This window comes from Carcharodon carcharias, assembly GCF_017639515.1.
Source record: "Carcharodon carcharias isolate sCarCar2 chromosome 38 unlocalized genomic scaffold, sCarCar2.pri SUPER_38_unloc_2, whole genome shotgun sequence".
Classification (NCBI taxonomy): domain Eukaryota; kingdom Metazoa; phylum Chordata; class Chondrichthyes; order Lamniformes; family Lamnidae; genus Carcharodon; species Carcharodon carcharias.
Genome location: NW_024470786.1, coordinates 1199649 through 1226886, shown reverse-complemented (window position 1 = coordinate 1226886; position 27238 = coordinate 1199649). Strand labels below are relative to the sequence as shown.

The following is a 27238-nucleotide window of genomic DNA, read 5'->3' as shown; positions in this document are numbered from 1 at the left end:
CCCTCTTTCTCTCGCGCGCTCCCTCTCTCCTCTTTTCTCTCGCGCGCTCCCTCTCTCCCTCTTTCTCTCGCGCGCTCTCTCTCTCCCTCTTTCTCTCGCGCGCTCCCTCTCTCCCCTCTTTCTCTCGCGCGCTCCCTCTCTCCCTCTTTCTCTCGCGCGGCTCTCTCTCTCCCTCTTTCTCTCGCGCGCTCTCTCCTTCCCCTCTTTCTCTCGCGCGCTCTCTCTCTCCCTCTTTCTCTCGCGCGCTCTCTCTCTCCCTCTTTCTCTCGCGCGCTCTCTCTCTCCCTCTTTCTCTCGCGCGCTCTCTCTCTCCTCTTTCTCTCGCGCGCTCTCTCTCTTCCTCTTTCTCGCGCGCGCTCTCTCTCTCCCTCTTTCTCTCGCGCGCTCTCTCTCTTTCCCTCTTTCTCTCGCGCGCTCTCTCTCTCCCTCTTTCTCTCGCGCGCTCTCTCTCTCCCTCTTTGTCTCGCGCGCTCTCTCTCTCCCTCTTTGTCTCGCGCGCTCTCTCTCTCCCTCTTTCTCTCGCGCGCTCTCTCTTCTCCCTCTTTCTCTCGCGCGTCTTCTCTCCCTCTTTCTCTCGCGCGCTCTCTCTCTCCCTCTTTCTCTCGTGCGGCTCTCTCTCTCCCTCTTTCTCTCGCGCGCTCTCTCTCTCCCTCTTTCTCTCGCGCGCTTCTCTCTCTCCCTCTTTCTCTCCGCGCGCTCTCTCTCTCTCCCTCTTTCTCTCGCGCGCTCTCTCTCTCCCTCTTTCTCTCGCGCGCTCTCTCTCTCCCTCCTTTCTCTCGCGCGCTCTCTCTCTCCCTCTTTCTCTCCGCGCGCTCTCTCTCTCCCTCTTTCTCTCGCGCGCTCTCTCTCTCCCTCTTTCTCTCGCGCGCTCTCTCTCTCCCTCTTTCTCTCGCGCGCTCTCTCTCTCCCTCTTTCTCTCGCGCGCTCTCTCTCTCCCTCTTTCTCTCGCGCGCTCTCTCTCTCCCTCTTTCTCTCGCGCGCTCCTCTCTCTCCCTCTTTCTCTCGCGCGCTCTCTCTCTCCCTCTTTCTCTCCGCGCGCTCTCTCTCTCCCTCTTTCTCTCGCGCGCTCTCTCTCTCCCTCTTTCTCTCGCGCGCTCTTCTCTCCCCTCTTTCTCTCGCGCGCTCTCTCTCTCCCTCTTTCTCTCGCGCGCTCTCTCTCTCCCTCTTTCTCTCGCCGCGCTCTCTCTCTCCCTCTTTCTCTCGCGCGCTCTCTCTCTCCCTCTTTCTCTCGCGCGCTCTCTCTCTCTCCCTCTTTCTCTCGCGCGCTCTCTCTCTCCCTCTTTCTCTCGCGCGCTCTCTCTCTCCCTCTTTCTCTCGCGCGCTCTCTCTCTCTCCCTCTTTCTCTCGCGCGCTCTCTCTCTCTCCCTCTTTCTCTCGCGCGCTCTCTCTCTCCCTCTTTCTCTCGCGCGCTCTCTCTCTCCCTCTTTCTCTCGCGCGCTCTCTCTCTCCCTCTTTCTCTCGCGCGCTCTCTCTCTCCCTCTTTCTCTCGCGCGCTCTCTCTCTCCCTCTTTCTCTCGCGCGCTCTCTCTCTCCCTCTTTCTCTCGCGCGCTCTCTCTCTCCCTCTTTTCTCTCGCGCGCTCTCTCTCTCCCTCTTTCTCTCGCGCGCTCTCTCTCTCCCTCTTTCTCTCGCGCGCTCTCTCTCTCCCTCTTTCTCTCGCGCGCTCTCTCTCTCCCTCTTTCTCTCGCGCGCTCTCTCTATCCCTCTTTCTCTCGCGCGCTCTCTCTCTCCCTCTGTCTCTCGCGCGCTCTCTCTCTCCCTCTTTCTCTCACGCGCTCTCTCTCTCCCTCTTTCTCTCGCGCGCTCTCTCTCTCCCTCTTTCTCTCGCGCGCTCTCTCTCGCCTCTTTCTCTCGCGCGCTCTCTCTCTCCCTCTTTCTCTCGCGCGCTCTCTCTCTCCCTCTTTCTCTCGCGCGCTCTCTCTCTCCCTCTTTCTCTCGCGCGCTCTCTCTCTCCCTCTTTCTCTCGCGCGCTCTCTGTCTCCCTCTTTCTCTCGCGCGCTCTCTGTCTCCCTCTTTCTCTCGCGCGCTCTCTCTCTCCCTCTTTCTCTCGCGCGCTCTCTCTCCCGCGCTCTCTCTCTCCCTCTTTCTCTCGCGCGCTCTCTCTCTCCCTCTTTCTCTCGCGCGCTCTCTCTCTCCCTCTTTCTCTCGCGCGCTCTCTCTCTCCCTCTTTCTCTCGCGCGCTCTCTCTCTCCCTCTTCTCTCAGCGCGCTCTCTCTCTCCCTCTTTCTCTCGCGCGCTCTCTCTCTCCCTCTTTCTCTCGCGCTCTCTCTCCCTCTCTCTGTCTCGCTCTCGCGTGTTCTCTCTCTCCCTCTTTCTCTCGCGCGCTCTCTCTCCCTCTTTCTCTCGCGCGCTCTCTCTCCCTCTTTCTCTCGCGTGCTCTCTCTCCCTCTTTCTCTCGCGCGCTCTCTCTCTCTCCCTCTACTTTCACTTGCGCGCTCTCTCTCTCCCCTCTTTCTCTCGCGCGCTCTCTCTCTCCCTCTTTCTCTCGCGCGCTCTCTCTCTCCCTCTTTCTCTCGCGCGCTCTCTCTCTCCCTCTCTCGCGCGGCTCTCTCTCTCCTCTCTCGCGCGCTCTCTTTCTCCCTCTTTCTCTCGCGCGCTCTCTCTCTCCCTCTTTCTCTCGCGCGCTCTCTCTCTCCCTCTTTCTCTCGCGCGCTCTCTCTCTCCCTCTTTCTCTCGCGCGCTCTCTCTCTCCCTCTTTCTCTCGCGCGCTCTCTCTCTCCCTCTTTCTCTTCGCGCGCTCTCTCTCTCCCTCTTTCTCTCGCGCGCTCTCTCTCTCCCTCTTTCTCTCGCGCGCTCTCTCTCTCCCTCTTTCTCTCGCGCGCTCTCTCTCTCCCTCTTTCTCTCGCGCGCTCTCTCTCTCCCTCTTTCTCTCGCGCGCTCTCTCTCTCCCTCTTTCTCTCGCGCGCTCTCTCTCTCCCTCTTTCTCTCGCGCGCTCTCTCTCTCCCTCTTTCTCTCGCGCGCTCTCTCTCTCCCTCTTTCTCTCGCGCGCTCTCTCTCTCCCTCTTTCTCTCGCGCGCTCTCTCTCTCCCTCTTTCTCTCGCGCGCTCTCTCTCTCCCTCTTTCTCTCTCGCGCTCTCGCTCTCCCTCTTTCTCTCGCGCGCTCTCTCTCTCCCTCTTTCTCTCGCGCGCTCTCTCTCTCCCTCTTTCTCTCGCGCGCTCTCTCTCTCCCTCTTTCTCTCGCGCGCTCTCTCTCTCCCTCTTTCTCTCGCGCGCTCTCTCTCTCCCTCTTTCTCTCGCGCGCTCTCTCTCTCCCTCTTTCTCTCGCGCGCTCTCTCTCTCCCTCTTTCTCTCGCGCGCTCTCTCTCTCCCTCTTTCTCTCGCGCGCTCTCTCTCTCCCTCTTTCTCTCGCGCGCTCTCTCTCTCCCTCTTTCTCTCGCGCGCTCTCTCTCTCCCTCTTTCTCTCGCGCGCTCTCTCGCGCGCTCTCTCTCTCTCCCTCTTTCTCTCGCGCGCTCTCTCTCTCTCCCTCTTTCTCTCGCGCGCTCTCTCTCTCCCTCTTTCTCTCGCGCGCTCTCTCTCTCCCCTCTTTCCTCTCGCGCGCTCTCTCTCTCCCTCTTTCTCTCGCGCGCTCTCTCTCTCCCTCTTTCTCTCGCGCGATCTCTCTCTCCCTCTTTCTCTCGCGGCGCTCTCTCTCCCTCTTTCTCTCGCGCGCGCTCTCCTCCCTCTTTCTCTCGCGCGCTCTCTCTCTCCTCTTTCTCTCGCGCGCTCTCTCTCTCCCTCTTTCTCTCGCGCGCTCTCTCTCTCCCTCTTTCTCTCGCGCGCTCTCTCTCTCCCTCTTTCTCTCGCGCGCTCTCTCTCTCCCTCTTTCTCTCGCGCGCTCTCTCTCTCCCTCTTTCTCTCGCGCGCTCTCTCTCTCCCTCTTTCTCTCGCGCGCTCTCTCTCCCTCTTTCTCTCGCGCGCTCTCTCTCTCCCTCTTTCTCTCGCGCGCTCTCTCTCTCCCTCTTTCTCTCGCGCGCTCTCTCTCTCCCTCTTTCTCTCGCGCGCTCTCTCTCTCCCTCTTTCTCTCGCGCGCTCTCTCTCTCCTCTCTCTCGCGCGCTCTCTCTCTCTCCCTCTTTCTCTCGCGCGCTCTCTCTCTCTCCCTCTTTCTCTCGCGCGCTCTCTCTCTCCCTCTTTCTCTCGCGCGCTCTCTCTCTCCCTCTTTCTCTCGCGCGCTCTCTCTCTCCCTCTTTCTCTCGCGCGCTCTCTCTCTCCCTCTTTCTCTCGCGCGCTCTCTCTCTCCCTCTTTCTCTCGCGCGCTCTCTCTCTCCTCTTTCTCTCGCGCGCTCTCTCTCTCCCTCTTTCTCTCGCGCGCTCTCTCTCTCCCTCTTTCTCTCGCGCGCTCTCTCTCTCCCTCTTTCTCTCGTGCGCTCTCTCTCTCCCTCTTCTCTCGCGCGCTCTCTCTCTCCCTCTTTCTCTCGCGCGCTCCCTCTCTCCCCTCTTTCTCTCGCGCGCTCTCTCTCTCCCTCTTTCTCTCGCGCGCTCTCTCTCTCCCTCTTTCCTCGCGCGCTCTCTCCTCTCCCTCTTTCTCCTCGCCGCGCTCTCTCTCTCCCTCTTTCTCTCGCGCGCTCTCTCTCTCCCTCTTTCTCTCGCGCGCTCTCTCTCTCCCTCTTTCTCTCGCGCGCTCTCTCTCTCCTCTTTCTCTCGCGCGCTCTCTCTCGCCCTCTTTCTCTCGCGCGCTCTCTCTCGCCCCTCTTTCTCTCGCGCGCTCTCTCTCTCCCCTCTTTCTCTCGCGCGCTCTCTCTCTCTCCCTCTTTCTCTCGCGCGCTCTCTCTCTCCCTCTTTCTCTCGCGCGCTCTCTCTCTCCCTCTTTCTCTCGCGCGCTCTCTCTCGCCCTCTTTCTCTCGCGCGCTCTCTCTCTCCCTCTTTCTCTCGCGCGCTCTCTCTCTCCCTCTTTCTCTCGCGCTCTCTCTCCCTCTCTCTGGCTCGCTCTCGCGTGTTCTCTCTCTCCTCTTTCTCTCGCGCGCTCTCTCTCCCTCTTTCCTCTCGCGCGCTCTCTCTCCCTCTTTCTCTCGCGTGCTCTCTCTCCCTCTTTCTCTCGCGCGCTCTCTCTCCTCTTTCACTCGCGCGCTCTCTTCTCTCCCTCTTTCTCTCGCGCGCTCTCTCTCTCCCTCTTTCTCTCGCGCGCTCTCTCTCTCCCTCTTTCTCTCGCGCGCTCTCCTCTCTCCCTCTCTCGCGCGCTCTCTCTCTCCCTCTCTCGCGCGCTCTTCTTTCTCCCCTCTTTCTCTCGCGCGCCTCTCTCTCTCCCTCTTTCTCTCGCCGCGCTCTCTCTCTCCCCTCTTTCTCTCGCGCGCTCTCTCTCTCCTTTTTCTCTCGCGCGCTCTCTTCTCTCCCTCTTTCTCTCTCGCGCGCTCTCTCTCTCTCCCCTCTTTCCTCTCGCGCGCACTCTCTCCCTCTTTCCTCGCGCGCGCCTCTCTCTCCCTCTTTCTCTCGCGCGCGCTCTCTCTCCTCCTTTCTCTCGCGCGCTCTCTCTCTCCCTCTTTCTCTCGCGCGCTCTCTCTCTCCCTCTTTCTCTCGCGCGCTCTCTCTCTCCCTCTTTCGCTCGCGCGCTCTCTCTCTCCCTCTTTTCTCTCGCTGCGCTCTCTCTCTCCCTCTTTCTCTCGCGCGCTCTCTCTCCCTCTTTCTCTCGCGCGCTCTCTCTCCCTCTTTCTCTCGCGCGCTTCTCTCTCTCCCTCTTTCTCTCGCGCGCTCTCTCTCTCCCTCTTTCTCTCGCGCGCTCTCTCTCTCCCTCTTTCTCTCGCGCGCTCTCTCTCTCCCTCTTTCTCTCGCGCGCTCTCTCTCTCCCTCTTTCTCTCGCGCGCTCTCTCTCTCCCTCTTTCTCTCGCGCGCTCTCTCTCTCCCTCTTTCTCTCGCGCGCTCTCTCTCTCCCTCTTTCTCTCGCGCGCTCTCTCTCTCCCTCTTTCTCTCGCGCGCTCTCTCTCCCTCTTTCTCTCGCGCGCTCTCTCTCTCCCTCTTTCTCTCGCGCGCTCTCTCTCTCCCTCTTTCTCTCGCGCGCTCTCTCTCTCCCTCTTTCTCTCGCGCGCTCTCTCTCTCCCTCTTTCTCTCGCGCGCTCTCTCTCTCCCTCTTTCTCTCGCGCGCTCTCTCTCTCCCTCTTTCTCTCGCGCGCTCTCTCTCTCCCTCTTTCTCTCGCGCGCTCTCTCTCTCCCTCTTTCTCTCGTGCGCTCTCTCTCTCCCTCTTTCTCTCGCGCGCTCTCTCTCTCTCCCTCTTTCTCTCGCGCGCTCTCTCTCCCTCTTTCTCTCGCGCGCTCTCTCTCTCCCTCTTTCTCTCGCGCGCTCTCTCTTCCCTCTTTCTCTCGCGCGCTCTCTCTCCCTCTTTCTCTCGCGCGCTCTCTCTCCCTCTTTCTCTCGCGCGCTCTCTCTCCCTCTTTCTCTCGCACGCTCTCTCTCCCTCTCTCTCTCGCGCGCTCTCTCTCTCCCTCTTTCTCTCGCGCGCTCTCTCTCTCCCTCTTTCTCTCGCGCGCTCTCTCTCTCTCCCTCTTTCTCTCGCGCGCTCTCTCTCTCTCCCTCTTTCTCTCGCGCGCTCTCTCTCTCCCTCTTTCTCTCGCGCGCTCTCTCTCTCCCTCTTTCTCTCGCGCGCTCTCTCTCTCCCTCTTTCTCTCGCGCGCTCTCTCTCTCCCTCTTTCTCTCGCGCGCTCTCTCTCTCCCTCTTTCTCTCGCGCGCTCTCTCTCTCTCCCTCTTTCTCTCGCGCGCTCTCTCTCGCCTCTTTCTCTCGCGCGCTCTCTCTCTCGCCCTCTTTCTCTCGCGCGCTCTCTCTCTCCCTCTTTCTCCTCGCGCGCTCTCTCTCTCCCTCTTTCTCTCGCGCGCCTCTCTCTCTCCCTCTTTCTCTCGCGCGCTCTCTCTCTCCTCTTTCTCTCGCGCGCTCTCTCTCTCCCTCTTTCTCTCGCGCTCTCTCTCCCTCTCTCTGGCTCGCTCTCGCGTGTTCTCTCTCTCCCTCTTTCTCTCGCGCGCTCTCTCTCCCCTCTTCTCTCTCGCGCGCTCTCTCTCCCTCTTTCTCTCGCGTGCTCTCTCTCCCTCTTTCTCTCGCGCGCTCTCTCTCCCCTCTTTCACTCGCCGCGCTCTCTCTCTCACCTCTTTCTCTCGCGCGCTCTCTCTCTCCTCTTTCTCTCGCGCGCTCTCTCTCTCCCTCTTTCTCTCCGCGCGCTCTCTCTCCTCCCTCTCTCGCGACGCTCTCTCTCCCTCTCTCGCGCGCTTCTTTCTTCTCCCTCTTTCTCTCGCGCGCTCTCTCTCTCCCTCTTTCTCTCGCGCGCTCTCTCTCTCCCTCTTTCTCTCGCGCGCTCTCTCTCTCCTTTTTCTCTCGCGCGCTCTCTCTCTCCCTCTTTCTCTCGCGCGCTCTCTCTCTCCCTCTTTCTCTCGCGCGCTCTCTCTCCCTCTTTCTCTCGCGCGCGCTCTCTCTCCCTCTTTCTCTCGCGCGCGCTCTCTCTCCCTCTTTTTCTCGCGCGCTCTCTCTCTCCCTCTTTCTCTCGCGCGCTCTCTCTCTCCCTCTTTCTCTCGCGCGCTCTCTCTCTCCCTCTTTCTCTCGCGCGCTCTCTCTCTCCCTCTTTCTCTCGCGCGCTCTCTCTCTCTCCCTCTTTCTCTCGCGCGCTCTCTCTGTCCCTCTTTCTCTCGCGCGCTCTCTCTCTCCCTCTTTCTCTCGCGCGCTCTCTCTTTCCCTCTTTCTCTCGCGCGCTCTCTCTCCCTCTTTCTCTCGCGCGCTCTCTCTCCCTCTTTCTCTCGCGCGCTCTCTCTCCCTCTTTCTCTCGCGCGCTCTCTCTCCCTCTCTCTCGCGCGCTCTCTCTCTCCCTCTTTCTCTCGCGCGCTCTCTCTCTCCCTCTTTCTCTCGCGCGCTCTCTCTCTCTCCCTCTTTCTCTCGCGCGCTCTCTCTCTCTCCCTCTTTCTCTCGCGCGCTCTCTCTCTCCCTCTTTCTCTCTCGCGCTCTCTCTCTCCCTCTTTCTCTCGCGCGCTCTCTCTCTCCCTCTTTCTCTCGCGCGCTCTCTCTCTCCCTCTTTCTCTCGCGCGCTCTCTCTCTCCCTCTTTCTCTCGCGCGCTCTCTCCCTCCCTCTTTCTCTCGCGCGCTCTCTCCCTCCCTCTTTCTCTCGCGCGCTCTCTCCCTCCCTCTTTCTCTCGCGCGCTCTCTCTCTCTCCCTCTTTCTCTCGCGCGCTCTCTCCCTCCCTCTTTCTCTCGCGCGCTCTCTCTCTCCCTCTTTCTCTCGCGCGCTCTCTCTCTCTTTCTCTCGCGCGCTCTCTCTCCCTCTTTCTCTCGCGCGCTCTCTCTCTCCCTCTTTCTCTCGCGCGCTCTCTCTCTCCCTCTTTCTCTCGCGGCGCTCTCTCTCTCCTCTTTCTCTTCGCGCGCTCTGTCTCTCCCTCTTTCTCTCGCGCGCTCTCTCTCTCCCTCTTTCTCTCGCGCGCTCTCCCTCCCTCTTTCCTCGCGTGTTCTCTCTCTCCCTCTTTCTCTCGCGCGGCCTCTCTCTCCCTCTTTCTCTCACGTGCTCTCTCTCCCTCTTTCTCTCGCGCGCTTCTCTCTCCCTCTTTCTCTCGCGCGCTCTCTTCTCTCCCTCTTTCTCTCGCGCGCTCTCTCTCTCCCTCTTTCTCTTCGCGCGCGTCTCTCTCTCCCTCTTTCTCTCGCGCGCTCTCTCTCTCCCTCTTTCTCTCGCGCCGCTCTCTCTCTCCCTCTTTCTCTCGCGCGCTCTCTCTCTCCTCCCTCTTTCTCTCGCGCGCTCTCTCTCTCCCTCTTTCTCTCGCGCGCTCTCTCTCTCCCTCTTTCTCTCGCCGCGCTCTCTCTCTCCCTCTTTCTCTCGCGGGCTCTCTCTCTCCCTCTCTTGCGCGCTCTCTCTCTCCCTCTCTCGCGCGCTAGCTCTCTCCCCTCTCTCGCGCGCTCTCTCTCTCCCTCTTTCTCTCGCGCGCTCTCTCTCTCCCTCTTTCTCTCGCGCGCTCCCTCTCTCCCTCTTTCTCTCGCGCGCTCTCTCTCTCTCCCTCTTTCTCTCGCGCGCTCTCTCTCTCCCTCTTTCTCTCGCGCGCTCTCTGTCTCCCTCTTTCTCTCGCGCGCTCTCTCTCTCCCTCTTTCTCTCGCGCGCTCTCTCTCTCCCTCTTTCTCTCGCGCGCTCTCTCTCTCCCTCTTTCTCTCGCGCGCTCTCTCTCTCCCTCTTTCGCTCGCGCGCTCTCTCTCTCCCTCTTTCTCTCGCGCGCTCTCTCTCTCCCTCTTTCTCTCGCGCGCTCTCTCTCCCTCTTTCTCTCGCGCGCTCTCTCTCCCTCTTTCTCTCGCGCGCTCTCTCTCTCCCTCTTTCTCTCGCGCGCTCTCTCTCTCCCTCTTTCTCTCGCGCGCTCTCTCTCTCCCTCTTTCTCTCGCGCGCTCTCTCTCTCCCTCTTTCTCTCGCGCGCTCTCTCTCTCCTCTTTCTCTCGCGCGCTCTCTCTCTCCATCTTTCTCTCGGCGCTCTCTCTCTCCCTCTTTCTCTCGCGCGCTCTCCTCCTCTCCCTCATTCTCTCGTGCGCTCTCTCTGTCCCTCTTTCTCTCGCGCGCTCTCTCTCTCCCTCTTTCTCTCGCGCGCTCTCTCTCCCTCTTTCTCTCGCGCGCTCTCTCTCTCCCTCTTTCTCTCGCGCGCTCTCTCTCTCCCTCTTTCTCTCGCGCGCTCTCTCTCTCCCTCTTTCTCTCGCGCGCTCTCTCTCTCCCTCTTTCTCTCGCGCGCTCTCTCTCTCCCTCTTTCTCTCGCGCGCTCTCTCCTCTCCCTCTTCTCTCGCGCGCTCTCTCTCTCCCTCTTTCTCTCGCGCGCTCTCTCTCTCCCTCTTTCTCTCGCGCGCTCACTCTCTCCCTCTTTCTCTCGCGCGCTCTCTCTCTCCCTCTTTCTCTCGTGCGCTCTCTCTCTCCCTCTTTCTCTCGCGCGCTCTCTCTCTCTCCCTCTTTCTCTCCTCGCGCGCTCTCTCTGTCCCTCTTTCTCTCGCGCGCTCTCTCTGTCCCCTCTCTCTCGCGCGCCTCTCTCTTTCCCTCTTTCTCTCGCGCGCTCTCTCTCCCTCTTTCTCTCGCGCGCTCTCTCTCCCTCTTTCTCTCGCGCGCTCTCCTCTCCCTCTTTCTCTCGCGCGCTCTCTCTCCCTCTCCTCTCGCGCGCTCTCTCTCTCCCTCTTTCTCTCGCGCGCTCTCTCTCTCCCTCTTTCTCTCGCGCGCTCTCTCTCTCTCCCTCTTTCTCTCGCGCGCTCTCTCTCTCTCCCTCTTTCTCTCGCGCGCTCTCTCTCTCCCTCTTTCTCTCGCGCGCTCTCTCTCTCCCTCTTTCTCTCGCGCGCTCTCTCTCTCCCTCTTTCTCTCGCGCGCTCTCTCTCTCCCTCTTTCTCTCGCGCGCTCTCTCCCTCCCTCTTTCTCTCGCGCGCTCTCTCCCTCCCTCTTTCTCTCGCGCGCTCTCTCCCTCCCTCTTTCTCTCGCGCGCTCTCTCCCTCCCTCTTTCTCTCGCGCGCTCTCTCTCTCTCCCCTCTTTCTCTCCGCGCGCTCTCTCCCTCCCTCTTTCTCTCGCGCGCTCTCTCTCTCCCTCTTTCTCTCGCCCGCTCTCTCTCCCTCTTTCTCTCGCGCGCTCTCTCTCCCTCTTTCTCTCGCGCGCTCTCTCTCTCCCTCTTTCTCTCGCGCGCTCTCTCTCTCCCCTCTTTCTCTCGCGCGCTCTCTCTCTCCCTCTTTCTCTCGCGCGCTCTGTCTCTCCCTCTTTCTCTCGCGCGCTCTCTCTCTCCCCTCTTTCTCTCGCGCGCTCTCCGTCTTTCCCTCGCGTGTTCTCTCTCTCCTCCTCTTTCTCTCGCGCGCTCTCTCTCCCTCTTTCTCTCACGTGCTCTCTCTCCCTCTTTCTCTCGCGCGCTCTCTCTCTCCATCTTTCTCATCGCGCGCTTCTCTCTCTCCCTCTTTCTCTCGCGCGCTCTCTCTCTCCCTCTTTCTCTCGCGCGCTCTCTCTCTCCCTCTTTCTCTCGCGCGCTCTCTCTTCTCCTCTTTCTCTCGCGCGCTCTCTCTCTCCCTCTCTCTCGCGCGCTCTCTCTCTCCCTCTTTCTCTCGCGCGCTCTCTCTCTCTCCCTCTTTCTCTCGCGGGCTCTCTCTCTCCCTCTCTTGCGCGCTCTCTCTCTCCCTCTCTCAGCGCGCTAGCTCTCTCCCTCTCTCGCGCGCTCTCTCTCTCCCTCTTTCTCTCGCGCGCCTCTCTCTCTCCCCTCTTTCTCTCGCGCGCTCCCTCTCTCCCTCTTTCTCTCGGCGCGCTCTCTCTCTCCCTCTTTCCTCCTCGCGCGCTTCTCTCTCTCCCTCTTTCTCTCGCGCGCTCCCCTCTCCCTCTTTCTCTCGCGCGCTCCCTCTCTCCCTCTTTCTCTCGCGCGCTCCCTCTCTCCCTCTTTCTCTCGCGCCGCTCCCTCTCTCCCTCTTTCTCTCGCGCGCTCCCTCTCTCCCTCTTTCTCTCGCGCGCTCCCTCTCTCCCTCTTTCTCTCGCGCGCTCCCTCTCTCCCTCTTTCTCTCGCGCGCGCCCTCTCTCCCTCTTTCTCTCGCGCGCTCCCTCTCTCCCTCTTTCTCTCGCGCGCTCCCTCTCTCCCTCTTTCTCTCGCGCGCTCTCTCTCCCTCTTTCTCTCGCGCGCTCTCCTCTCTCCCTCTTTCTCTCGCGCGCTCTCTCTCTCCCTCTTTCTCTCGCGCGCTCTCTCTCTCCCTCTTTCTCTCGCGCGCTCTCTCTCTCCCTCTTTCTCTCGCGCGCTCTCTCTCTCCCTCTTTCTCTCGCGCGCTTCTCTCTCCTCTTTCTCTCGCGCGCTCTCTTCTCCCTCTTTCTCTCGCGCGCTCTCTCTCTCCCTCTTTCTCTCGCGCGCTCTCTCTCTCCCTCTTTCTCTCGCGCGCTCTCTCTGTCCCTCTTTCTCTCGCGCGCTGTCTCTCCCTCTTTCTCTCGCGCGCTGTCTCTCCCTCTTTCTCTCGCGCGCTGTCTCTCCCTCTTTCTCTCGCGCGCCTGTCTCTCCCTCTTTCTCTCGCGCGCTGTCTCTTCCCTCTTTCTCTCGCGCGCTGTCTCTCCCTCTTTCTCTCGCGCGCTCTCTCTCCCTCTTTCTCTCGCGCGCTCTCTCTCCCTCTTTCTCTCGCGCGCTCTCTCTCCCTCTTTCTCTCGCGCGCTCTCTCTCCCTCTCTCTGGCGCGCTCTCTCTCTCCCTCTTTCTCTCGCGCGCTCTCTCTCTCCCTCTTTCTCTCGCGCGCTCTCTCTCTCTCCCTCTTTCTCTCGCGCGCTCTCTCTCTCTCCCTCTTTCTCTCGCGCGCTCTCTCTCTCCCTCTTTCTCCTCGCGCGCTCTCTCTCTCCCTCTTTCTCTCGCGCGTTCTCTCTCTCCCTCTTTCTCTCGCGCGTTCTCTCTCTCCCACTTTCTCTCGCGCGCTCTCTCTCTCCCTCTCTCTCGCGCGCTCTCTCTCTCCCTCTTTCTCTCGCGCGCTCTCTCTCTCCCTCTCTCTCTCCCTCTTTCTCTCGCGCGCTCTCTCTCTCCCTCTTTCTCTCGCGCGCTCTCTCTCTCCCTCTTTCTCTCGCGCGCTCTCTCTCTCCCTCTTTCTCTCGCGCGCTCTCTCTCTCCCTCTTTCTCTCGCGCGCTCTCTCTCTCCCTCTTTCTCTCGCGCGCTCTCTCTCTCCCTCTTTCTCTCGCGCGCTCTCTCTCTCCCTCTTTCTCTCGCGCGCTCTCTCTCTCCCTCTTTCTCTCGCGCGCTCTCTCTCTCCCTCTTTCTCTCGCGCGCTCTCTCTCTCCCTCTTTCTCTCGCGCGCTCTCTCTCTCCCTCTTTCTCTCGCGCGCTCTCTCTCTCCCTCTTTCTCTCGCGCGTTCTCTCTCTCCCTCTTTCTCTCGCGCGCTCTCTCTCTCCCTCTTTCTCTCGCGCGCTCTCTCTCTCCCTCTTTCTCTCGCGCGCTCTCTCTCTCCCTCTTTCTCTCGCGCGCTCTCTCTCTCCCTCTTTCTCTCGCGCGCTCTCTCTCTCCCTCTTTCTCTCGCGCGCTCTCTCTCTCCCTCTTTCTCTCGCGCGCTCTCTCTCTCCCTCTTTCTCTCGCGCGCTCTCTCTCTCCCTCTTTCTCTCGCGCGCTCTCTCTCTCCCTCTTTCTCTCGCGCGCTCTCTCCCTCCCTCTTTCTCTCGCGCGCTCTCTCTCTCCCTCTTTCTCTCGCGCGCTCTCTCTCCCTCTTTCTCTCGCGCGCTCTCTCTCTCCCTCTTTCTCTCGCGCGCTCTCTCCCTCCCTCTTTCTCTCGCGCGCTCTCTCTCTCCCTCTTTCTCTCGCGCTCTCTCTCTCCCTCTTTCTCTAGCGCGCTCTCTCTCCCTCTTTCTCTCGCGCGCACTCTCTCTCCCTCTTTCTCTCGCGAGCTCTCCCTCTTTCTCTCGCGAGCTCTCCCTCTTTCCCTCGCGAGCTCTCCCTCTTTCCCTCGCGAGCTCTCCCTCTTTCCCTCGCGAGCTCTCCCTCTTTCCCTCGCGAGCTCTCCCTCTTTCCCTCGCGAGCTCTCCCTCTTTCCCTCGCGAGCTCTCCCTCTTTCCCTCGCGAGCTCTCCCTCTTTCCCTCGCGAGCTCTCCCTCTTTCCCTCGCGAGCTCTCCCTCTTTCTCTCGCGAGCTCTCCCTCTTTCTCTCGCGAGCTCTCCCTCTTTCTCTCGCGAGCTCTCCCTCTTTCTCTCGCGAGCTCTCCCTCTTTCTCTCGCGAGCTCTCCCTCTTTCTCTCGCGAGCTCTCCCTCTTTCTCTCGCGAGCTCTCCCTCTTTCTCTCGCGAGCTCTCCCTCTTTCTCTCGCGAGCTCTCCCTCTTTCTCTCGCGAGCTCTCCCTCTTTCTCTCGCGAGCTCTCCCTCTTTCTCTCGCGAGCTCTCCCTCTTTCTCTCGCGAGCTCTCCCTCTTTCTCTCGCGAGCTCTCCCTCTTTCTCTCGCGAGCTCTCCCTCTTTCTCTCGCGAGCTCTCCCTCTTTCTCTCGCGAGCTCTCCCTCTTTCTCTCGCGAGCTCTCCCTCTTTCTCTCGCGAGCTCTCCCTCTTTCTCTCGCGAGCTCTCCCTCTTTCTCTCGCGAGCTCTCCCTCTTTCTCTCGCGAGCTCTCTCTCTCCCTCTTTCTCTCGCGCGCTCTCTCTCTCCCTCTTTCTCTCGCGCGCTCTCTCTCTCCCTCTTTCTCTCGCGCGCTCTCTCTCTCCCTCTTTCTCTCGCGCGCTCTCTCTCTCCCTCTTTCTCTCGCGCGCTCTCTCTCTCCCTCTTTCTCTCGCGCGCTCTCTCTCTCCCTCTTTCTCTCGCGCGCTCTCTCTCTCCCTCTTTCTCTCGCGCGCTCTCTCTCTCCCTCTTTCTCTCGCGCGCTCCCTCTCTCCCTCTTTCTCTCGCGCGCTCTCTCTCTCCCTCTTTCTCTCGCGCGCTCTCTCTCTCCCTCTTTCTCTCGCGCGCTCTCTCTCTCCCTCTTTCTCTCGCGCGCTCTCTCTCTCCCTCTTTCTCTCGCGCGCTCTCTCTCTCCCTCTTTCTCTCGCGCGCTCTCTCTCTCCCTCTTTCTCTCGCGCGCTCTCTCTCGCCCTCTTTCTCTCGCGCGCTCTCTCTCGCCCTCTTTCTCTCGCGCGCTCTCTCTCTCCCTCTTTCTCTCGCGCGCTCTCTCTCTCTCCCTCTTTCTCTCGCGCGCTCTCTCTCTCCCTCTTTCTCTCGCGCGCTCTCTCTCTCCCTCTTTCTCTCGCGCGCTCTCTCTCTCCCTCTTTCTCTCGCGCGCTCTCTCTCTCCCTCTTTCTCTCGCGCGCTCTCTCTCTCCCTCTTTCTCTCGCGCTCTCTCTCCCTCTCTCTGGCTCGCTCTCGCGTGTTCTCTCTCTCCCTCTTTCTCTCGCGCGCTCTCTCTCCCTCTTTCTCTCGCGCGCTCTCTCTCCCTCTTTCTCTCGCGTGCTCTCTCTCCCTCTTTCTCTCGCGCGCTCTCTCTCCCTCTTTCACTCGCGCGCTCTCTCTCTCCCTCTTTCTCTCGCGCGCTCTCTCTCTCCCTCTTTCTCTCGCGCGCTCTCTCTCCCTCTTTCTCTCGCGCGCTCTCTCTCTCCCTCTTTCTCTCGCGCGCTCTCTCCCTCCCTCTTTCTCTCGCGCGCTCTCTCTCTCCCTCTTTCTCTCGCGCTCTCTCTCTCCCTCTTTCTCTAGCGCGCTCTCTCTCCCTCTTTCTCTCGCGCGCACTCTCTCTCCCTCTTTCTCTCGCGAGCTCTCCCTCTTTCTCTCGCGAGCTCTCCCTCTTTCCCTCGCGAGCTCTCCCTCTTTCCCTCGCGAGCTCTCCCTCTTTCCCTCGCGAGCTCTCCCTCTTTCCCTCGCGAGCTCTCCCTCTTTCCCTCGCGAGCTCTCCCTCTTTCCCTCGCGAGCTCTCCCTCTTTCCCTCGCGAGCTCTCCCTCTTTCCCTCGCGAGCTCTCCCTCTTTCCCTCGCGAGCTCTCCCTCTTTCTCTCGCGAGCTCTCCCTCTTTCTCTCGCGAGCTCTCCCTCTTTCTCTCGCGAGCTCTCCCTCTTTCTCTCGCGAGCTCTCCCTCTTTCTCTCGCGAGCTCTCCCTCTTTCTCTCGCGAGCTCTCCCTCTTTCTCTCGCGAGCTCTCCCTCTTTCTCTCGCGAGCTCTCCCTCTTTCTCTCGCGAGCTCTCCCTCTTTCTCTCGCGAGCTCTCCCTCTTTCTCTCGCGAGCTCTCCCTCTTTCTCTCGCGAGCTCTCCCTCTTTCTCTCGCGAGCTCTCCCTCTTTCTCTCGCGAGCTCTCCCTCTTTCTCTCGCGAGCTCTCCCTCTTTCTCTCGCGAGCTCTCCCTCTTTCTCTCGCGAGCTCTCCCTCTTTCTCTCGCGAGCTCTCCCTCTTTCTCTCGCGAGCTCTCCCTCTTTCTCTCGCGAGCTCTCCCTCTTTCTCTCGCGAGCTCTCCCTCTTTCTCTCGCGAGCTCTCTCTCTCCCTCTTTCTCTCGCGCGCTCTCTCTCTCCCTCTTTCTCTCGCGCGCTCTCTCTCTCCCTCTTTCTCTCGCGCGCTCTCTCTCTCCCTCTTTCTCTCGCGCGCTCTCTCTCTCCCTCTTTCTCTCGCGCGCTCTCTCTCTCCCTCTTTCTCTCGCGCGCTCTCTCTCTCCCTCTTTCTCTCGCGCGCTCTCTCTCTCCCTCTTTCTCTCGCGCGCTCTCTCTCTCCCTCTTTCTCTCGCGCGCTCCCTCTCTCCCTCTTTCTCTCGCGCGCTCTCTCTCTCCCTCTTTCTCTCGCGCGCTCTCTCTCTCCCTCTTTCTCTCGCGCGCTCTCTCTCTCCCTCTTTCTCTCGCGCGCTCTCTCTCTCCCTCTTTCTCTCGCGCGCTCTCTCTCTCCCTCTTTCTCTCGCGCGCTCTCTCTCTCCCTCTTTCTCTCGCGCGCTCTCTCTCGCCCTCTTTCTCTCGCGCGCTCTCTCTCGCCCTCTTTCTCTCGCGCGCTCTCTCTCTCCCTCTTTCTCTCGCGCGCTCTCTCTCTCTCCCTCTTTCTCTCGCGCGCTCTCTCTCTCCCTCTTTCTCTCGCGCGCTCTCTCTCTCCCTCTTTCTCTCGCGCGCTCTCTCTCTCCCTCTTTCTCTCGCGCGCTCTCTCTCTCCCTCTTTCTCTCGCGCGCTCTCTCTCTCCCTCTTTCTCTCGCGCTCTCTCTCCCTCTCTCTGGCTCGCTCTCGCGTGTTCTCTCTCTCCCTCTTTCTCTCGCGCGCTCTCTCTCCCTCTTTCTCTCGCGCGCTCTCTCTCCCTCTTTCTCTCGCGTGCTCTCTCTCCCTCTTTCTCTCGCGCGCTCTCTCTCCCTCTTTCACTCGCGCGCTCTCTCTCTCCCTCTTTCTCTCGCGCGCTCTCTCTCTCCCTCTTTCTCTCGCGCGCTCTCTCTCTCCCTCTTTCTCTCGCGCGCTCTCTCTCTCCCTCTCTCGCGCGCTCTCTCTCTCCCTCTCTCGCGCGCTCTCTTTCTCCCTCTTTCTCTCGCGCGCTCTCTCTCTCCCTCTTTCTCTCGCGCGCTCTCTCTCTCCCTCTTTCTCTCGCGCGCTCTCTCTCTCCCTTTTTCTCTCGCGCGCTCTCTCTCTCCCTCTTTCTCTCGCGCGCTCTCTCTCTCCCTCTTTCTCTCGCGCGCTCTCTCTCCCTCTTTCTCTCGCGCGCGCTCTCTCTCCCTCTTTCTCTCGCGCGCGCTCTCTCTCCCTCTTTCTCTCGCGCGCTCTCTCTCTCCCTCTTTCTCTCGCGCGCTCTCTCTCTCCCTCTTTCTCTCGCGCGCTCTCTCTCTCCCTCTTTCGCTCGCGCGCTCTCTCTCTCCCTCTTTCTCTCGCGCGCTCTCTCTCTCCCTCTTTCTCTCGCGCGCTCTCTCTCCCTCTTTCTCTCGCGCGCTCTCTCTCCCTCTTTCTCTCGCGCGCTCTCTCTCTCCCTCTCTCTCTCGCGCGCTCTCTCTCTCCCTCTTTCTCTCGCGCGCTCTCTCTCTCCCTCTCTCTCTCGCGCGCTCTCTCTCTCCCTCTTTCTCTCGCGCGCTCTCTCTCTCCCTCTTTCTCTCGCGCGCTCTCTCTCTCCCTCTTTCTCTCGCGCGCTCTCTCTCTCCCTCATTCTCTCGTGCGCTCTCTCTGTCCCTCTTTCTCTCGCGCGCTCTCTCTCTCCCTCTTTCTCTCGCGCGCTCTCTCTCCCTCTTTCTCTCGCGCGCTCTCTCTCTCCCTCTTTCTCTCGCGCGCTCTCTCTCTCCCTCTTTCTCTCGCGCGCTCTCTCTCTCCCTCTTTCTCTCGCGCGCTCTCTCTCTCCCTCTTTCTCTCGCGCGCTCTCTCTCTCCCTCTTTCTCTCGCGCGCTCTCTCTCTCCCTCTTTCTCTCGCGCGCTCTCTCTCTCCCTCTTTCTCTCGCGCGCTCTCTCTCTCCCTCTTTCTCTCGCGCGCTCTCTCTCTCCCTCTTTCTCTCGCGCGCTCTCTCTCTCTCCCTCTTTCTCTCGCGCGCTCTCTCTGTCCCTCTTTCTCTCGCGCGCTCTCTCTGTCCCTCTTTCTCTCGCGCGCTCTCTCTTTCCCTCTTTCTCTCGCGCGCTCTCTCTCCCTCTTTCTCTCGCGCGCTCTCTCTCCCTCTTTCTCTCGCGCGCTCTCTCTCCCTCTTTCTCTCGCGCGCTCTCTCTCCCTCTCTCTCGCGCGCTCTCTCTCTCCCTCTTTCTCTCGCGCGCTCTCTCTCTCCCTCTTTCTCTCGCGCGCTCTCTCTCTCTCCCTCTTTCTCTCGCGCGCTCTCTCTCTCTCCCTCTTTCTCTCGCGCGCTCTCTCTCTCCCTCTTTCTCTCGCGCGCTCTCTCTCTCCCTCTTTCTCTCGCGCGCTCTCTCTCTCCCTCTTTCTCTCGCGCGCTCTCTCTCTCCCTCTTTCTCTCGCGCGCTCTCTCTCTCCCTCTTTCTCTCGCGCGCTCTCTCTCTCCCTCTTTCTCTCGCGCGCTCTCTCTCGCCCTCTTTCTCTCGCGCGCTCTCTCTCGCCCTCTTTCTCTCGCGCGCTCTCTCTCTCCCTCTTTCTCTCGCGCGCTCTCTCTCTCCCTCTTTCTCTCGCGCGCTCTCTCTCTCCCTCTTTCTCTCGCGCGCTCTCTCTCTCCCTCTTTCTCTCGCGCGCTCTCTCTCTCCCTCTTTCTCTCGCGCTCTCTCTCCCTCTCTCTGGCTCGCTCTCGCGTGTTCTCTCTCTCCCTCTTTCTCTCGCGCGCTCTCTCTCCCTCTTTCTCTCGCGCGCTCTCTCTCCCTCTTTCTCTCGCGTGCTCTCTCTCCCTCTTTCTCTCGCGCGCTCTCTCTCCCTCTTTCACTCGCGCGCTCTCTCTCTCCCTCTTTCTCTCGCGCGCTCTCTCTCTCCCTCTTTCTCTCGCGCGCTCTCTCTCTCCCTCTTTCTCTCGCGCGCTCTCTCTCTCCCTCTCTCGCGCGCTCTCTCTCTCCCTCTCTCGCGCGCTCTCTTTCTCCCTCTTTCTCTCGCGCGCTCTCTCTCTCCCTCTTTCTCTCGCGCGCTCTCTCTCTCCCTCTTTCTCTCGCGCGCTCTCTCTCTCCCTTTTTCTCTCGCGCGCTCTCTCTCTCCCTCTTTCTCTCGCGCGCTCTCTCTCTCCCTCTTTCTCTCGCGCGCTCTCTCTCCCTCTTTCTCTCGCGCGCGCTCTCTCTCCCTCTTTCTCTCGCGCGCGCTCTCTCTCCCTCTTTTTCTCGCGCGCTCTCTCTCTCCCTCTTTCTCTCGCGCGCTCTCTCTCTCCCTCTTTCTCTCGCGCGCTCTCTCTCTCCCTCTTTCTCTCGCGCGCTCTCTCTCTCCCTCTTTCTCTCGCGCGCTCTCTCTCTCTCCCTCTTTCTCTCGCGCGCTCTCTCTGTCCCTCTTTCTCTCGCGCGCTCTCTCTGTCCCTCTTTCTCTCGCGCGCTCTCTCTTTCCCTCTTTCTCTCGCGCGCTCTCTCTCCCTCTTTCTCTCGCGCGCTCTCTCTCCCTCTTTCTCTCGCGCGCTCTCTCTCCCTCTTTCTCTCGCGCGCTCTCTCTCCCTCTCTCTCGCGCGCTCTCTCTCTCCCTCTTTCTCTCGCGCGCTCTCTCTCTCCCTCTTTCTCTCGCGCGCTCTCTCTCTCTCCCTCTTTCTCTCGCGCGCTCTCTCTCTCTCCCTCTTTCTCTCGCGCGCTCTCTCTCTCCCTCTTTCTCTCGCGCGCTCTCTCTCTCCCTCTTTCTCTCGCGCGCTCTCTCTCTCCCTCTTTCTCTCGCGCGCTCTCTCTCTCCCTCTTTCTCTCGCGCGCTCTCTCCCTCCCTCTTTCTCTCGCGCGCTCTCTCCCTCCCTCTTTCTCTCGCGCGCTCTCTCCCTCCCTCTTTCTCTCGCGCGCTCTCTCCCTCCCTCTTTCTCTCGCGCGCTCTCTCTCTCTCCCTCTTTCTCTCGCGCGCTCTCTCACTCCCTCTGTCTCTCGCGCGCTCTCTCTCTCCCTCTTTCTCTCGCGCGCTCTCTCTCTCTTTCTCTCGCGCGCTCTCTCTCCCTCTTTCTCTCGCGCGCTCTCTCTCTCCCTCTTTCTCTCGCGCGCTCTCTCTCTCCCTCTTTCTCTCGCGCGCTCTCTCTCTCCCTCTTTCTCTCGCGCGCTCTGTCTCTCCCTCTTTCTCTCGCGCGCTCTCTCTCTCCCTCTTTCTCTCGCGCGCTCTCCCTCCCTCTTTCCCTCGCGTGTTCTCTCTCTCCCTCTTTCTCTCGCGCGCTCTCTCTCCCTCTTTCTCTCACGTGCTCTCTCTCCCTCTTTCTCTCGCGCGCTCTCTCTCTCCCTCTTTCTCTCGCGCGCTCTCTCTCTCCCTCTTTCTCTCGCGCGCTCTCTCTCTCCCTCTTTCTCTCGCGCGCTCTCTCTCTCCCTCTTTCTCTCGCGCGCTCTCTCTCTCCCTCTTTCTCTCGCGCGCTCTCTCTCTCCCTCTTTCTCTCGCGCGCTCTCTCTCTCCCTCTTTCTCTCGCGCGCTCTCTCTCTCCCTCTTTCTCTCGCGCGCTCTCTCTCTCCCTCTTTCTCTCGCGCGCTCTCTCTCTCCCTCTTTCTCTCGCGCGCTCTCTCTCTCCCTCTTTCTCTCGCGGGCTCTCTCTCTCCCTCTCTTGCGCGCTCTCTCTCTCCCTCTCTCGCGCGCTAGCTCTCTCCCTCTCTCGCGCGCTCTCTCTCTCCCTCTTTCTCTCGCGCGCTCTCTCTCTCCCTCTTTCTCTCGCGCGCTCCCTCTCTCCCTCTTTCTCTCGCGCGCTCTCTCTCTCTCCCTCTTTCTCTCGCGCGCTCTCTCTCTCCCTCTTTCTCTCGCGCGCTCTCTGTCTCCCTCTTTCTCTCGCGCGCTCTCTCTCTCCCTCTTTCTCTCGCGCGCTCTCTCTCTCCCTCTCTCTCTCGCGCGCTCTCTCTCTCCCTCTTTCTCTCGCGCGCTCTCTCTCTCCCTCTTTCGCTCGCGCGCTCTCTCTCTCCCTCTTTCTCTCGCGCGCTCTCTCTCTCCCTCTTTCTCTCGCGCGCTCTCTCTCCCTCTTTCTCTCGCGCGCTCTCTCTCCCTCTTTCTCTCGCGCGCTCTCTCTCTCCCTCTTTCTCTCGCGCGCTCTCTCTCTCCCTCTTTCTCTCGCGCGCTCTCTCTCTCCCTCTTTCTCTCGCGCGCTCTCTCTCTCCCTCTTTCTCTCGCGCGCTCTCTCTCTCCCTCTTTCTCTCGCGCGCTCTCTCTCTCCATCTTTCTCTCGCGCGCTCTCTCTCTCCCTCTTTCTCTCGCGCGCTCTCTCTCTCCCTCATTCTCTCGTGCGCTCTCTCTGTCCCTCTTTCTCTCGCGCGCTCTCTCTCTCCCTCTTTCTCTCGCGCGCTCTCTCTCCCTCTTTCTCTCGCGCGCTCTCTCTCTCCCTCTTTCTCTCGCGCGCTCTCTCTCTCCCTCTTTCTCTCGCGCGCTCTCTCTCTCCCTCTTTCTCTCGCGCGCTCTCTCTCTCCCTCTTTCTCTCGCGCGCTCTCTCTCTCCCTCTTTCTCTCGCGCGCTCTCTCTCTCCCTCTTTCTCTCGCGCGCTCTCTCTCTCCCTCTTTCTCTCGCGCGCTCTCTCTCTCCCTCTTTCTCTCGCGCGCTCTCTCTCTCCCTCTTTCTCTCGCGCGCTCTCTCTCTCCCTCTTTCTCTCGTGCGCTCTCTCTCTCCCTCTTTCTCTCGCGCGCTCTCTCTCTCTCCCTCTTTCTCTCGCGCGCTCTCTCTGTCCCTCTTTCTCTCGCGCGCTCTCTCTGTCCCTCTCTCTCGCGCGCTCTCTCTTTCCCTCTTTCTCTCGCGCGCTCTCTCTCCCTCTTTCTCTCGCGCGCTCTCTCTCCCTCTTTCTCTCGCGCGCTCTCTCTCCCTCTTTCTCTCGCGCGCTCTCTCTCCCTCTCTCTCGCGCGCTCTCTCTCTCCCTCTTTCTCTCGCGCGCTCTCTCTCTCCCTCTTTCTCTCGCGCGCTCTCTCTCTCTCCCTCTTTCTCTCGCGCGCTCTCTCTCTCTCCCTCTTTCTCTCGCGCGCTCTCTCTCTCCCTCTTTCTCTCGCGCGCTCTCTCTCTCCCTCTTTCTCTCGCGCGCTCTCTCTCTCCCTCTTTCTCTCGCGCGCTCTCTCTCTCCCTCTTTCTCTCGCGCGCTCTCTCCCTCCCTCTTTCTCTCGCGCGCTCTCTCCCTCCCTCTTTCTCTCGCGCGCTCTCTCCCTCCCTCTTTCTCTCGCGCGCTCTCTCCCTCCCTCTTTCTCTCGCGCGCTCTCTCTCTCTCCCTCTTTCTCTCGCGCGCTCTCTCCCTCCCTCTTTCTCTCGCGCGCTCTCTCTCTCCCTCTTTCTCTCGCGCGCTCTCTCTCCCTCTTTCTCTCGCGCGCTCTCTCTCCCTCTTTCTCTCGCGCGCTCTCTCTCTCCCTCTTTCTCTCGCGCGCTCTCTCTCTCCCTCTTTCTCTCGCGCGCTCTCTCTCTCCCTCTTTCTCTCGCGCGCTCTGTCTCTCCCTCTTTCTCTCGCGCGCTCTCTCTCTCCCTCTTTCTCTCGCGCGCTCTCCCTCTTTCCCTCGCGTGTTCTCTCTCTCCCTCTTTCTCTCGCGCGCTCTCTCTCCCTCTTTCTCTCACGTGCTCTCTCTCCCTCTTTCTCTCGCGCGCTCTCTCTCTCCCTCTTTCTCTCGCGCGCTCTCTCTCTCCCTCTTTCTCTCGCGCGCTCTCTCTCTCCCTCTTTCTCTCGCGCGCTCTCTCTCTCCCTCTTTCTCTCGCGCGCTCTCTCTCTCCCTCTTTCTCTCGCGCGCTCTCTCTCTCCCTCTCTCTCGCGCGCTCTCTCTCTCCCTCTTTCTCTCGCGCGCTCTCTCTCTCCCTCTTTCTCTCGCGGGCTCTCTCTCTCCCTCTCTTGCGCGCTCTCTCTCTCCCTCTCTCGCGCGCTAGCTCTCTCCCTCTCTCGCGCGCTCTCTCTCTCCCTCTTTCTCTCGCGCGCTCTCTCTCTCCCTCTTTCTCTCGCGCGCTCCCTCTCTCCCTCTTTCTCTCGCGCGCTCTCTCTCTCCCTCTTTCTCTCGCGCGCTCTCTCTCTCCCTCTTTCTCTCGCGCGCTCCCCTCTCCCTCTTTCTCTCGCGCGCTCCCTCTCTCCCTCTTTCTCTCGCGCGCTCCCTCTCTCCCTCTTTCTCTCGCGCGCTCCCTCTCTCCCTCTTTCTCTCGCGCGCTCCCTCTCTCCCTCTTTCTCTCGCGCGCTCCCTCTCTCCCTCTTTCTCTCGCGCGCTCCCTCTCTCCCTCTTTCTCTCGCGCGCGCCCTCTCTCCCTCTTTCTCTCGCGCGCTCCCTCTCTCCCTCTTTCTCTCGCGCGCTCCCTCTCTCCCTCTTTCTCTCGCGCGCTCTCTCTCCCTCTTTCTCTCGCGCGCTCTCTCTCTCCCTCTTTCTCTCGCGCGCTCTCTCTCTCCCTCTTTCTCTCGCGCGCTCTCTCTCTCCCTCTTTCTCTCGCGCGCTCTCTCTCTCCCTCTTTCTCTCGCGCGCTCTCTCTCTCCCTCTTTCTCTCGCGCGCTCTCTCTCTCCCTCTTTCTCTCGCGCGCTCTCTCTCTCCCTCTTTCTCTCGCGCGCTCTCTCTCTCCCTCTTTCTCTCGCGCGCTCTCTCTCTCCCTCTTTCTCTCGCGCGCTCTCTCTGTCCCTCTTTCTCTCGCGCGCTGTCTCTCCCTCTTTCTCTCGCGCGCTGTCTCTCCCTCTTTCTCTCGCGCGCTGTCTCTCCCTCTTTCTCTCGCGCGCTGTCTCTCCCTCTTTCTCTCGCGCGCTGTCTCTCCCTCTTTCTCTCGCGCGCTGTCTCTCCCTCTTTCTCTCGCGCGCTCTCTCTCCCTCTTTCTCTCGCGCGCTCTCTCTCCCTCTTTCTCTCGCGCGCTCTCTCTCCCTCTCTCTGGCGCGCTCTCTCTCTCCCTCTTCTCTCGCGCGCTCTCTCTCTCCCTCTTTCTCTCGCGCGCTCTCTCTCTCTCCCTCTTTCTCTCGCGCGCTCTCTCTCTCTCCCTCTTTCTCTCGCGCGCTCTCTCTCTCCCTCTTTCTCTCGCGCGCTCTCTCTCTCCCTCTTTCTCTCGCGCGCTCTCTCTCTCCCTCTTTCTCTCGCGCGTTCTCTCTCTCCCTCTTTCTCTCGCGCGCTCTCTCTCTCCCTCTCTCTCGCGCGCTCTCTCTCTCCCTCTTTCTCTCGCGCGCTCTCTCTCTCCCTCTCTCTCTCCCTCTTTCTCTCGCGCGCTCTCTCTCTCCCTCTTTCTCTCGCGCGCTCTCTCTCTCCCTCTTTCTCTCGCGCGCTCTCTCTCTCCCTCTTTCTCTCGCGCGCTCTCTCTCTCCCTCTTTCTCTCGCGCGCTCTCTCTCTCCCTCTTTCTCTCGCGCGCTCTCTCTCTCCCTCTTTCTCTCGCGCGCTCTCTCTCTCCCTCTTTCTCTCGCGCGCTCTCTCTCTCCCTCTTTCTCTCGCGCGCTCTCTCTCTCCCTCTTTCTCTCGCGCGCTCTCTCTCTCCCTCTTTCTCTCGCGCGCTCTCTCTCTCCCTCTTTCTCTCGCGCGCTCTCTCTCTCCCTCTTTCTCTCGCGCGTTCTCTCTCTCCCTCTTTCTCTCGCGCGCTCTCTCTCTCCCTCTTTCTCTCGCGCGCTCTCTCTCTCCCTCTTTCTCTCGCGCGCTCTCTCTCTCCCTCTTTCTCTCGCGCGCTCTCTCTCTCCCTCTTTCTCTCGCGCGCTCTCTCTCTCCCTCTTTCTCTCGCGCGCTCTCTCTCTCCCTCTTTCTCTCGCGCGCTCTCTCTCTCCCTCTTTCTCTCGCGCGCTCTCTCTCTCCCTCTTTCTCTCGCGCGCTCTCTCTCTCCCTCTTTCTCTCGCGCGCTCTCTCTCTCCCTCTTTCTCTCGCGCGCTCTCTCCCTCCCTCTTTCTCTCGCGCGCTCTCTCTCTCCCTCTTTCTCTCGCGCGCTCTCTCTCCCTCTTTCTCTCGCGCGCTCTCTCTCTCCCTCTTTCTCTCGCGCGCTCTCTCCCTCCCTCTTTCTCTCGCGCGCTCTCTCTCTCCCTCTTTCTCTCGCGCGCTCTCTCTCTCCCTCTTTCTCTAGCGCGCTCTCTCTCCCTCTTTCTCTCGCGCGCACTCTCTCTCCCTCTTTCTCTCGCGAGCTCTCCCTCTTTCTCTCGCGAGCTCTCCCTCTTTCCCTCGCGAGCTCTCCCTCTTTCCCTCGCGAGCTCTCCCTCTTTCCCTCGCGAGCTCTCCCTCTTTCCCTCGCGAGCTCTCCCTCTTTCCCTCGCGAGCTCTCCCTCTTTCCCTCGCGAGCTCTCCCTCTTTCCCTCGCGAGCTCTCCCTCTTTCCCTCGCGAGCTCTCCCTCTTTCCCTCGCGAGCTCTCCCTCTTTCCCTCGCGAGCTCTCCCTCTTTCTCTCGCGAGCTCTCCCTCTTTCTCTCGCGAGCTCTCCCTCTTTCTCTCGCGAGCTCTCCCTCTTTCTCTCGCGAGCTCTCCCTCTTTCTCTCGCGAGCTCTCCCTCTTTCTCTCGCGAGCTCTCCCTCTTTCTCTCGCGAGCTCTCCCTCTTTCTCTCGCGAGCTCTCCCTCTTTCTCTCGCGAGCTCTCCCTCTTTCTCTCGCGAGCTCTCCCTCTTTCTCTCGCGAGCTCTCCCTCTTTCTCTCGCGAGCTCTCCCTCTTTCTCTCGCGAGCTCTCCCTCTTTCTCTCGCGAGCTCTCCCTCTTTCTCTCGCGAGCTCTCCCTCTTTCTCTCGCGAGCTCTCCCTCTTTCTCTCGCGAGCTCTCCCTCTTTCTCTCGCGAGCTCTCCCTCTTTCTCTCGCGAGCTCTCCCTCTTTCTCTCGCGAGCTCTCCCTCTTTCTCTCGCGAGCTCTCCCTCTTTCTCTCGCGAGCTCTCCCTCTTTCTCTCGCGAGCTCTCCCTCTTTCTCTCGCGAGCTCTCCCTCTTTCTCTCGCGAGCTCTCCCTCTTTCCCTCGCGCGCTCTCTCTCTCCCGCTTTCCCTCGCGCGCTCTCTCTCTCCCGCTTTCCCTCGCGCGCTCTCTCTCTCCCGCATTCCCTCGCGCGCTCTCTCTCTCCCGCTTTCCCTCGCGCGCTCTCTCTCTCTCCCGCATTCCCTCGCCCGCTCTCTCTCTCCCGCATTCCCTCGCCCGCTCTCTCTCTCCCGCATTCCCTCGCCCGCTCTCTCTCTCCCGCATTCCCTCGCCCGCTCTCTCTCTCCCCCTTTCTCTCGCCCGCTCTCTCTCTCCCGCTTTCTCTCGCCCGCTCTCTCTCTCCCGCTTTCTCTCGCGCGCTCTCTCCCGCTTTCTCTCGCGTGCTCTCTCCCGCTTTCTCTCGCGCGCTCTCTCCCTCCCTCTTTCTCTCGCGCGCTCTCTCTCTCCCTCTTTCTCTCGCGCGCTCTCTCTCTCCCGCTTTCTCTCGCGCGCTCTCTCTCTCCCGCTTTCTCTCGCGCGCTCTCTCCCGCTTTCTCTCGCGCGCTCTCTCCCGCTTTCTCTCGCGCGCTCTCTCCCGCTTTCTCTCGCGCGCTCTCTCTCTCCCTCTTTCTCTCGCGCGCTCTCTCTCTCCCTCTTTCTCTCGCGCGCTCTCTCTCTCCCTCTTTCTCTCGCGCGCTCTCTCTCTCTCTCCCGCGCGCTCTCTCTCTCTCCCGCGCGCGCGCTCTCTGTCTCCCGCGCGCGCGCTCTCTGTCTCCCGCGCGCGCGCTCTCTGTCTCCCGCGCGCTGGCCCTCTCTGTCTCCCGCGCGCTGGCCCTCTCTGTCTCCCGCGCGCTGGCCCTCTCTGTCTCCCGCGCGCTGGCCCTCTCTGTCTCCCGCGCGCTGGCCCTCTCTGTCTCCCGCGCGCTGGCCCTCTCTGTCTCCCGCGCGCTGGCCCTCTCTGTCTCCCGCGCGCTGGCCCTCTCTGTCTCCCGCGCGCTGGCCCTCTCTGTCTCCCGCGCGCTGGCCCTCTCTGTCTCCCGCGCGCTGGCCCTCTCTGTCTCCCGCGCGCTGGCCCTCTCTGTCTCCCGCGCGCTGGCCCTCTCTGTCTCCCGCGCGCTGGCCCTCTCTCTCTCCCGCGCGCTGGCCCTCTCTCTCTCCCGCGCGCTGGCCCTCTCTCTCTCCCGCGCGCTGGCCCTCTCTCTCTCCCGCGCGCTGGCCCTCTCTCTCTCCCGCGCGCTGGCCCTCTCTCTCTCCCGCGCGCTGGCCCTCTCTCTCTCCCGCGCGCTGGCCCTCTCTCTCTCCCGCGCGCTGGCCCTCTCTCTCTCCCGCGCGCTGGCCCTCTCTCTCTCCCGCGCGCTGGCCCTCTCTCTCTCCCGCGCGCTGGCCCTCTCTCTCTCCCGCGCGCTGGCCCTCTCACACTCTCTCACACACACAGTTGGTCAAGACCCAGTATCATGGTGTTTGAGGTGGTGTGGGTGGGGGTGGGTGGAGATGGGGACAGGTTTTGTGGGACCCAGCGAGTTGTTATGATCTGGAAGGTGCTGCCTGAAAGGCCGGTGGAAGCAGATTCAATAGGAATACTCAGAATGGGGGAATCGGAGAAACACTGGAAGGGGAAAAAATTCAGAGGGCGATTTTGTGGGGGGTGGTGGGGGGGGGGGTGAAGAAGAGCAAGAG

General features: G+C 61.4%; 1 protein-coding gene across 1 annotated transcript in view; it reads left to right on the top strand.

Moving 5' to 3' along the window:
* The window catches only part of ccdc189 (coiled-coil domain containing 189), a 63148-nt gene that overhangs the window by 27719 nt on the left and 8191 nt on the right, over positions 1-27238 (top strand). The window lies entirely within an intron of this gene.